Below are 12,351 nucleotides of genomic sequence, written 5' to 3'. Positions count from 1 at the left end.
CCTATTTTATTGTGGAATTAAATAATAATTTTTTTTTTTTGGGGGGGGGGGGTGAGGAATTATTTCGATCCCTAGCAAATGAAAGTTGCTTTCTTGTTGTGGAATCAACATGTTAATAAGAGATTTTTCAATTTAGACAAAGGAATGGTTCGTAGAGTGACAGTAACTCGAAATAGTTGATGAAAAATAAAATTTGAGCGAAAGGAAAAAAGATATAGGATGATTATCACATTTGATTTACAGATAAAAATTTATGATTTTTTTTTCTTCTCTGCATATCAATGAAAATCACTACTTAAAAAGGTACTTTTGGTTCATTATTAGTAGTGCTCTAAAGGCAACTAGTACAGTGTCAAGCTTTTTTGCAATAAATTTTTCCTTATTCGCCCTATAACTCTATAACCGTGTGAATGCCGAAATTGGATGGCCGTTATTTTCCATTTTCGAATGTACATTAATTAATTTTTGGAGAATTTACAAAAATGTTCAAATCAATGCTCTTCAATGAAAATGTGTCTAATTTTGACAACTACTGCAAAAATAGCCAAATTTAACACCAAAATATTCATTATACCCTTAATGCAGGAATAAAAAGAAAAGGTTTTTATTGAATACGATATGCATCTTGAGGGAAAGAAGTTGCTTACATGAGAAGCTACAATAATGCGCAAGTTATTATCCAATTTTCCATTTCTTGCATTATCTAGTGATAGTGACTAAGGGTCCGTTTGATTGTAAATATAGAATTAAATTGAATTGAAAACGAATTCCAGAAAATTGAATTGTTTAGAAATTATTTTCTTGGAAATTGTAAATTATTGTGTTTGATTGGTATAATTTTCCATGTGAAAAATGTTGAAATAAAAGTATTTTTTGCTGTTCATTTGGTTTTGTTTAACATGAAAATTATCAATTAAAACGATAGATTTTATTGGTATTGAGGATGAAATTTGTTTCCATTGCAAAAAAAAAATTCAAGAAAATCATTTATTTCTTGGTGTTCGTTTGGCTTTATTTTACATGAAAATTGTCAATTAAAGGGAAATATTTTTTTACAATAATTCTTAAAATTTGTTTCCATTGCTAACAAAAAAAAAAAAGGAAAAAAATTGCTACAGTAAACCGAAAATTGAATTCTCACGATAATTTTGGTGAGAATTCATTTTCCTCCAAAATAAGGAAAAAGTCTATGTGGTACCAAAATGTGGAAAATGAATTCCTTGGAAATTTTTGCCAATCAAACACCTAAAAATTGGAAAGTTGGAATTCCAATTCCATTTTCCGTGGAATTCCACTCCTATCGAACACACCCTAATTGAAGATTGGAAAAAGGAAGAAGATGGACTAGATGGTTAAGCATTATTGGAGTATTTAAAAAAAATTAAAAAAAAATCATGTTAATTGTGGCGTGTTACACATTCGTCATATCATTCTTAAATACTTTGGCAACAAGGAATTTAAGGTAGTTGTGTATTGACCTTGTCATTAATGGTGAGAATGAATTCTTTGCAATGGACGGTTGAAGAACATGATAAATGCATATGGTAAGGTGTAATCCCCATATATCGTTCTCAGAAGTATCTAAACGTTGAAAATGATATTTTAAATGTTAGTCTAAACATTTTTCAAATGTCGAGAATGACAATAAAAAATGGGCAAAGCTAGGGAACATTTTGTATTCAATATTTAACATACTGCATGTGGGTAGCATGCCATCCATGTATCGACCCCCAACAAAAATAGAGCAAGAAAAGTGTTTTGTTTGGGTAGAGGGATATTCATTTCTCCGTCATCTTAGGATGGAAGACGATTGGGTTGTTAGCCGAATACCCAGGTGGGGAGTCTTTCATGTCGAGGAAGTGTTTGTTGGATAGCCAAAGACGTAGTGGAAGAGCAATGTTTACCATAATTACCCTTGTTAAGAAAACATGTGTGATCAATGCCCTTGCCATACATATAGAGAGGAGAAATGTGATATAAGTTGCACTAAATGTTAAATCTAATCTTACAGAAACTATTTTCACAAATCTAACGTTAAATTTGTTTCAAACACTACATCTAATGTCATGCAACTCCTATTTATGTGCACGAATCACAGTGAACTAGCGAGAGATTGATTTTCATTTTTCTCTACATTTCATTGTGTTCTGGGCATTCAAAACCAAGTTCTCGATATTTGATCTCTAAACACCTCGACAGTTGACATTTCATATGTCAAGAATGAGGTTTTCAAACTTTTTGGCACCTGCTCTACAAGTACAACAAGATATTAAGCTTTTAAAGCATGGCATTGGTATTGTAGTCACCGCAAAAATATACAAGTGAAGCCCAAATTTTAGAGTTCAAGGCACACAAACTTCCGAATAATACAATTATCCCAACACATAAAAAAAAAATTGAACTACAAAGTCAAGCCCCACAAGGGTTAATGTGTGAACATAGTTTTGCACGAAATCAAGATTGTTTTCAATTTACGGGACATCCCGCTTACCTCTCTTGCAACCGCTGCATGTGTAAGGCATCCTCACGCTTGCATTTGGGATCTTCGACCTCACAGAACCAGGCCTGTGTGATGGTCGCACATCAGCCTTTGGGAATTTTAAATGGGGTCCTAGACTCTGGTGCAAAATAATAATGACAGCTTGGTACGATGTTGTGCCTTTTAAGTTGCATGAGTAAGAAAATGAAGATTTGGAGTATAACTTTTATATTTCCACAAGAAAATATGATATTTGTATATCTTACATGGCTACAGAGTTAAAATGAGAATTGTTGGTCCCAAAAATGTTTGCATGAATAAAATTGCAAAAAATAAAAACGTTAAGAATACAAGGATTTTTCGCCACTGGGACCCGATGTTCAACCAATAGGTCTAATCACCACATTGAGTATCTATAAAGTAGATTATGCTCCAAATTCACTAGAATCAAACAAGAATATGTACAAATTATGAAGAAATCAGAAATTTCTTCACTGTATCTTTTCTCTCGCCTCTCTATATTACAACGGACTATACTTCTTCTAGTCTATCAATTTGTACACTAAATACAACCAAAAACCCTTCACTAAGACGAACAGAGATTGAATCACGAAGAAGAAGAAGTAAAAAAAAAAATAATAATTCCTAGACCAAAATGCACAAACCACACCAGGCTGACGTTTCAAATGTACGCATTTTGGGAGTTAAAAAGATCACCCAAGAATTACTGAAATCCAAAGTTGAGAAGCGACCATGTGTAGTGCCAAATCTTAATCATTTATGAAAGGAACATTCGCATTTATAAGGTCCGATTTATCACAACTCGGAAGTCCAGTTTCAACAGCCCAATTCCAAACAATTTAGTCCAATGCTAATAATAGTGAGGCATCCCAACATCTACTAGAAGTTAAGCACAAAAGTCTTGTAACCTCGGAAGATATAATTTGCATGTGAAATAGGCTCTCCACACAGAATATTATACAAACTCTTACAATTGTGCACTCAGCAGTCAAAAATATTGGATTGTGTGAACAATGAACTACAAAAATGCCCTAAGTTTAAACCTTCTTCTTTTTTTTTTTTTTTTTTTTGGCTTAAAATCAGGCTTTGAGGAAGATTTGACTAAGATGAAGACAACCATGCTAAATTTTGCTTCTAACAGGCATGTCCATCACTTCGTCAATCTTGGGATCTGCTAATTCTGTTGGAATTTTGTATCAAAAATTGGTTGTGACCAATTTTATATGATTATTTAAGTGGAATTCGTTATTTGGTGAATGAGAAATTAAATCAAATGTAAGTTGCTTAATACTTGAAATTGTTGAAAAATCATATAGAATATTGTGGAATATTCTAGAAATATATGGATGAAAAGATGTGTCTTTTCATATGAAAGATCATGACTTTTGGTATGGGTATGATTAATTTTTAATAATTGTGTCTCTTGATGTATAGAAATAAATTCCAAGAGATGTGACTCTTGGTATGGTTGTGTCTTTTGATATACCTTTCCAACTACTATATATAGATATCATATGTTTGAATTTTATCATTCAAGAAATTTATGAAAGTTAATAGATAGTTCCATATCATTATATTCCATGATTACACTTTAGTTTGCATAAAGCACTTGCATCAAAATCATGGTTATGGTAGAGAGGGAACTCTGTTCAAGTTCGTTGGTCGAAGTCATTTGGAGTGTTTCTATGGCTTGATGTGGTCGTTGTATTTTGGGAGATGATTACCAGAAAACCGTTAGTACCGATGCGGGGCAAATTCATCTTAAGGACAAATTGTCCAACACTTGCCTCAGCCAAAAATCCGTCATTTACATCTTCTTTCTTCATTTTCTGATTCCTTTTATTATGATTTGATTTCAGAAAATGATTAACGTTATTTATATGTTTATCTTGTAAGGTTTGATCCAAAGAATTACTTGCTTTCGATCATGAGTTGAAAGGGAAGAATCTATATTCAAGTATTCGGATTCGATAAATTCTTATTTTGTCTTCTCAAATCCTATCTCGGTAAGTTGAAATTATATTTCGATTTCACGCAAATTAAATGTATGTTTTTATGAATATATTATGCACAATTATCGATGTAATTCTCCAACAAATTCAACTTATAATCATTCGGCATCGATCAAATTTATGATGAAACTACAATACTTTGTGATCTCATAGTACATCTGTAGTCACTTAGATTAATGATATTTTAAAAGAATATACCACTTATCTAGTCCCCAAAAACATTTTGCCTTCGTGTTTCATTTGTTGTGCCTCAAAAATCCAAAAATGGTACTTTTACTTATCACGATCATGGAATGACACTGTCTCAATAGGTTAATCCCTTTTCAAGATAAACACAGAATCAATTCACTCAATATTCTATATTAGATGCAAATATTCTTAAAAAATTCAATTGTAATTTTACTTAACAGTAAGCATTCATTCACAAATGACCTCCAAATTAAAATATCATCCTATTTTACAGACATAAATTGCAAGCCCATGAAAATGATATTAGGAAAGATCCCACTAATATTTCAGGCTCTTTTTTTTTTTTTTTTTTTTTTTTTTTTTTTTTTTACAATTCCCAATCTAAAGATCTAGATTCATTCCACCAAAGATAAAGCATTTTAATCATGTCCTGCACTTTTATTTTTATTAATTTATTTTTAAAATCAAAAAACATATATCCAAACACATTGATTCATAGTCAAAATAAAAGTAAATAAAAATAAACATATATCCAAATGCATATTAATCAAGATGCATAAGAAAGAACCATACATTTATTGTTAGTTCTCCAATAGCCCAGCAAACGTTGTTGGAAACAGACAAAAGTTTCCTTCAGCTTTGGAGTGTTCTGATAGAGCATATTTTGATTAGATAATGAGCTAAGGGGCTACTGAAACTATTGCTATCAGAATTCAAGAGAGTAATGATTTACTTACCAATCGTTAAAGGTGATAAATTCAGTCAGAATCAGTGTGCATTAAATGAATTTGAAAGAGAGGACATGGCTTCTATACCTTATGCTTCCGCTATTGACAGTTTGATGTATGTACAAGTCTTTACTAGACCTGGCATTTTCATTTGCAGTGGTGTAGTAGGCAGATATCAAAGTAATTCGACTATAGAACATTGGAAAGCTACCAAGAAAGTGATGAGCTATTTACAAGGAACCAAAGAATATAAACTCACATATAAGCATTCCAACAATCTAGAAGTTGTTGGATATGGGGATTCAGATTTTGCTAGATGTGTAGATACAAAAAACTCTACTTCATGATACATTTTTCTTCTAACTAGAAGAACTGTATTTTGGAGAAGCAGCAAGGAGATTAAAATTGCATCGTCTACCATGGTAGAAGAAGTCATTGGTTGCTTTGAAGCTACAACACAGGCATCATGGTTGAGAAATTTTGTCAAAAGCTTAAGAATTGTTGATAATATAGAGAAGCCTTTGAAAATTTATTGCGATAATTCTATTGCAATTTTCTTTTCAATAAATAACAAAAGTGGAAGTTGAAGCAAACATATCAACATAAAGTATTTGATTGTTAGAGATCATATAAAGAAAAATGAAGTGGTCATTGAGAATATTAAGATAGATTTCATGATTGCAAATCCCATGACTAAGGGCTTACCAGCTAAAATTTACAAAACTTATGTTGAGAATATGAGACTTGCGTTCTCAGTATGATACTCTGATGTTAGATTGTTGTTTTTACATTTGAAAGAATGTTATTAGTACACTTAAAGTTTGTAATTTGGATATCCATTGTGGCTATTAAAGTTTGGACCATGAATGACTTATAGGAAGTTCATTCATAAAATAAAATACTCTCTACATGTGATCATACTTGTAATACATGGAATGAAATGTGTTATTATTAAAATATGATCACCATGATTCAAGTATTGTAAATTTCTACTTGAATAGATTATTGGCAATTTTAGCATATGGCAATGTTAAGTACTTACTTTAAAGTTAACCCTTTGAACATGTGGACCAAGTGAGAGAATGTAAACCTCTTGTGGCCCACATGGTTAATATAAAGTTAAATAATGTAATGTTTAAGTGGTGACTAAATTAACTGCCTAGATAACTTTTCATTTGATTATTGGAGGAAAGTTATTGTAGGAAAAAAATCACCCACTTCCATGATAGATGGAAGTTGTAGTGGTTGTCTTTATATATATGCTAAAGGATTCCTAACCAAACTCGTGCAAAAAATAATATTAATAATAATTCCTACAGAATTTTCCTTTAAAAGGTAAAAGTCTCGCGTTTATTTCCATCAAGTAAAAGGGGTTATTAAGTGGGTATTATTTGGAAGACGTTTTGTGCTTTGAGGATTCATTTCTACTACATATTTTTCAATTAAATCTTGAATAATCTAGCTAGAGGTACGAATTTTAATTTCTTACATCCACGTCTATCACTATTCTTGCGTAAATTCCTTTTTCCTCTTCGTTATAGAACATAGGCACATGGTTCATTTATTTTAAACTTTATTCCTATTAATTTTATTTAATCTTAATTAGTTCTCGTGCATTGTGGCTCCCAATTTGCATAATGATATTTATTTTCATTGATAGCTACTTGTTTTTATATTTTTGTTTCTTGTTATATCCCCTTTCATTTTGTATTCGTTTGGTTGTTGGAAGTTGAGGTCGTTTCTATGGAATTTGTTTGAAGGGATTGTATTGCTTGTATGTATCTTTAGTTTTTGTGGTATTTTGTTTCTTGTTATATCCCCTTTCATTTTGTATTCGTTTGGTTGTTGGAAGTTGAGGTCGTTTCTATGGAATTTGTTTGAAGGGATTGTATTGCTTGTATGTATCTTTAGTTTTTGTGGTATTGTACTCGGTTCTATCTTTGAAATTACATCGGATTGGATTGAAAATTCTTGCCTAAAAAATGGCTAAAGGTGTCTGTTGTACTTATATTTACTAAGGCAATATGTACATAAGCTTGCTAGTGATGTATTGAACTGTTGATGTTTAATATTTTTCTATTTATATGATCTGATATGTAAATGAAAACTCGATGGTTCTATCTATTCGAAAGCATAAATATATTTTTCTTTAATTTTCAATCCAAATGATTGTGTCTAGTTTTTATGCGTCATTTTCCAAAAAAATTATTGCATTGACTATCTTAATTTTCCACCCTCCTTATCAAAAATCTTGGATTTGTCCCCGACTATAATATAATCAAATGCCTCCATCTGCGCTGGAATCTATAAGCACGTGAAAACTTGGAATCAAAGGAAACCTGTTTTATTATCCGAACGATTAGAGGCACTATCGTTTTCTACCACATACTCTATCATAATTGTAGGAATGGAATATGAATATTGACCAACTATATATTGTACGTAAAAATATTATGTATTAGTTACACACATACACACACTAATTATAGCCCAGACTCAAATTAAGTGGTTCTGAAAAAAATCACATCTACAGCAGAATTGTGATTTAGCGACAATATTTTTCGCGACATACAAAAAGTTGTTGCAATAAATGATTTTACGCGACACGTGTTTAAAGTTTGTCGCGAAAATTGTGATGAAAATATAAGTATCTAAAAATATAAGGCGATGTAAAAAGTTGTCGTGAAATGTGACAAGTTGCGACAAATAAAAAAGAATATCGTCAAAAATATGAGGGAAGCAAGGAGACAAAATATTTTTGGTGGGAAAATTATAGCGACAAACTTTTATTTTTTGCAACAAGGTGCTTGTGATGTAATAGGGTCTACATTTTGTGAGAAGAATTATTTGTTGTTAAAAATTCTATAATTGGAAGAAAAAATCGCTATAAGAAAATTTATTTTTTGTAACGGACCAAAAAAATATTGTAGTAGGTTTTTACAACACTTACTTGCATATTGTAGACTCTAATGTTGTTGTAGAGTAGAAGGTTACAACAACGTGCATCGTATGCTAAAAAAGCTTTCAAATGTACGTTGTTTAAGTTTTCATGACGTTCCTCGTCCGTTGCTTTTATTATATTTTGCAAAACTCTGACAATTGTTGATTCTGCCAAATATCGAATTCGATTGAAATTAAAGAACTCTTTTTCAGCTATCAATCAAAAAGGGCAATGTCACAAAATTTCCAAGGATGTGGCTTTTGATTATCCTAATTATCTTACTAGTTTAGTTATTATTGAGAACCAAGTTAATTGAAATCATATAACAAAAAAATATATCAATAACATGGGTTAGACTAGAAGAATCAAGTTCAATTTAAAATAGACTTTATACAGACCTCTCCATAATTGTATAGAGATATACTAGAAGTTATTTCAAGTACATCAAGATAAAATTAACCTGTTACAAACCGCACTAAAAAAGCATTACTAATAGTTTTAGGAATGAAATGTAACTTAAAAAATATTTTGGGGGTTGATTTAAACACATTTGAAACTTGAAGAGCCTAATTTTTGTAAAAATACAGTTATTTAAAACCAATATGGAAGTCTTTGTGAGTTTCGGCGTCAATGTTAAAGATTAGAACTTTGGAGTAAAAACGATAAACATACACACTACGATTTGAAGTATAGAACAAATCATAAAGTCGTGATAAATTGGGGATTGAATTGAAACATATGAAAAATATATTTTCCCAAACCGTTTCTTCCCTAGTATATCACGGGGAGATTTTTCTATTTGACCTATCACTGTTCCTTTTTATGGAAATGTCTATATTATCCTTAATGAAATTGTTCTTTCTATATTGCAATATATGTCCCAATCTTTTAATCATTTTATCTTCTATTTACTCTATTTTGGATATTTGAATATAAAATCATTCTATGATCTAATAAATAGGAATAATCTGCAACGTACATATCATATTTTCTAAGTAAAATATCATATTCTTCAAATGGTAAATTTATATTTTTTAATTGAGATATAATATTTTTTATTTCTTCTAACATTCTTTTTAATAAATTATTTAATCCTTCAATCGTATATCCTGACATTTATCAAAATAATCATCATGCAATTGTCCCTGTGATTCTTTTAAGATCTTAAAAAGGTTCATTCTAATTTTAGCAAACGTTTAATAGTTTTACCTTGAGTTTGATCTAGACATGTATTCTTAGAATCGAGTGACCTTCGAGCTCTGAATTTGTAAACTGCTTCCTTCAACGACCTCCTGTCTTCACGGAATTGTTACTATTTCAGTTACTTACTCTCACTGTATCAACTTCTAAAGAATAAAATTCTATATTTATGTTAAAGAAAACTCTCTTTTTGCTAAAATAAGAATGAAACTTTCTATTAGATCCTTCAAGAATCTATGGGAAAAAGATTTAGAAATTCATATTGATATCAAGAATATTGGAGTTTTATTTCTATCAGAATTTTTACAAGACTTCTATTTGACGCAAAGGGATTTTTAGAAAAACTGATTTTTCCAACTGAAAATGATTATAAGAGTGACTATTGCTTACAACACAAGATTTCAAGATAAGATAATGTTGTATTCTTCTATGGTAATGTCCCTATTTATATAAGTTTATGAGACTCTATTACATCAGCAAGGCACACTTGTCTTTCTATTTTCCTCCTTGGGCCTACATGTTACTTCAACTTTTTATCCAAAGAGCATGTTTTTCTATTATTGCTCTTATCTTCAATGTCTTCACATGCTGCTATACACTTTTGTCAAATGTGCTCTATAATTGTCCTCTTCATTTCTTCACATGCAGTTGGGGCACTCTCTTAGTGGGCAGGATTCTTTTATAGTGGTAGGACATCCTGGAAATTGATATATGTCAAATCTTGTAATATAGTCTTTTAAATTTTCTGATTTTGCATAAGCCCCATTGGATACCAGCATCCAATTTTCATATTGGTACAAGCACGAAAATTTTTTATCAAACAAAATTTTAGCAATATTGTAAATGATTTTAATTCCAAGTGTTCTTCTATGTTTGACCCATGATTTTGTCATTGTTGGGACTTTTATATTATTTTCTGTAACATCAATTTGGAAATTGGCTGCAACATATCCAATTGAGATTATGTGTTCAACTGGATAGTAAACAACTCCATCATATTCTGAACTTATTGAATAGAATTTCAAAAATATTTTTCTTCCTCTGACAAATCTGGATACTTCTTTAATGAATATGCCTTCAAACTTCAAAATTTCAATAAAATCTCTTCCTGGATATATCAAATCCATGAATCCATATTCTGCCATAATTTTTATAAATGAAGGGTCACTTCCTTCCATGACTGTTATTCTGAGGTAAACATTATTTTCCGGAGAAATAAAATATGAATCACTCATTCTTATTTCATATGCGATTTTGACTATTTCGGCATATTTTTCTTCTTTTGGATCTAAAGGGATTTTATCTTCTTGGTTTATGATGCTGATTGTTTTGGTATCTCTTTTATCTTCATGTATCATAATTTTCTTGGTTGATGATACGAAATGGAATCTTCTCTATTATCAGTTGGTATGTTGTCACGTCTGGATCCACTGCTACTTCCAGCTGTCCCTATTTGGTATTGATTTGGAAAACTCATTTCTGAGCTCTTTGGTATATCTGTTTCAAACAGTATATTTTTTAGTTGTGCTGCAATAGCATCAACTTGATAAATAATTTTTTATTTCATTATAAATAATTAGTTTTTTCTCTCATTTATCACCACGCCGAGCTGGCTGAACTCTATAAGGTTTAAATTCTATAGGAATTTTTAATAAGTGTCCATAAGGTGTTTATAGTATTAATATATAATTATTTTGTTTATAATATTGAAATTGTTGTATGAAATCATTTCCTAATAGTATCTCACATTCTAATTTATCATATTTATAAATTTTATTTATTGTTACTTGTTAACTTCCAAGAATTATATTAACTTTATCAGCACTATTAATTATTTGAGTACTTTCTCCTGTAACACCAATTATTTTAATATTACTATTATTATTCCATGATTTTATTAAAAAACTTTTAAATATTGTTATATCACTTTCTGTATCTATTAAAACACAAGTTGTTATATTTGTTTCTACAATAGTAATTTGTATATACACAGCTAATGAAAAACTTATCTGATTATTCATCTAATTCTTTTTACATAATGTAGTTTGTCCATTATGAATGATATATAATCCTTCTCTTTTTATACTATAATCTTCTAATCCATTTAGAAAACTCATTCCTAAAAGTATACGAGGGTTTATATTCATGCTTCTATCTATGTAACATGGTACTAAAAGATTATTGGTACCTTAACTTCCAAATCTGTAATATATTCATGTCCATCAAAATTTACATATTTATATGGCTCAGTTTTATGAGTTATTAATCATTTATTTCTAATTGAAGTTATATGACATTCACTAACTCCTATATCTATTAATATATATAGTTCATTCATACGTTCTCTTCCATTATAATATTCCTCTTCTATTTTCATATTTCCAGCATTTCTATATAATTTTATTTTGTTGATTTTTTCTAACTGGTTTTTATTAGGTATTTTAAATTTTTTTGATCTTTTAATTAATTTTTCATCCTTAAATATTATGTTACTAGAACATTCTCTTTCATTTAATTCTGTTATTTCATGTTTATTTTTTGCTATACTAAATTCATATTCTTCTGAAATTAAACTTATTTGTTTATTTGGTTCTATTATTTTACTAATATCTTTACATTCTTTATGAATTTCAATATATGGTTTATTGGAATAAATATTCTCATAATTAGAATTGGTAAATGTGTATAAAGCTCTATATTCTATAGTCATAATTTGATCATCTGATTGCATAATATCATCTCTATGAAACTTGAAATGTAGTCCTAAGATTTTATTAAAGT

Source organism: Olea europaea, unplaced genomic scaffold (assembly GCF_002742605.1).
Source record: "Olea europaea var. sylvestris unplaced genomic scaffold, O_europaea_v1 scaffold2512, whole genome shotgun sequence".
Classification (NCBI taxonomy): Eukaryota; Viridiplantae; Streptophyta; class Magnoliopsida; order Lamiales; family Oleaceae; genus Olea; species Olea europaea.
Note: the sequence above shows the minus strand (reverse complement) of the source record.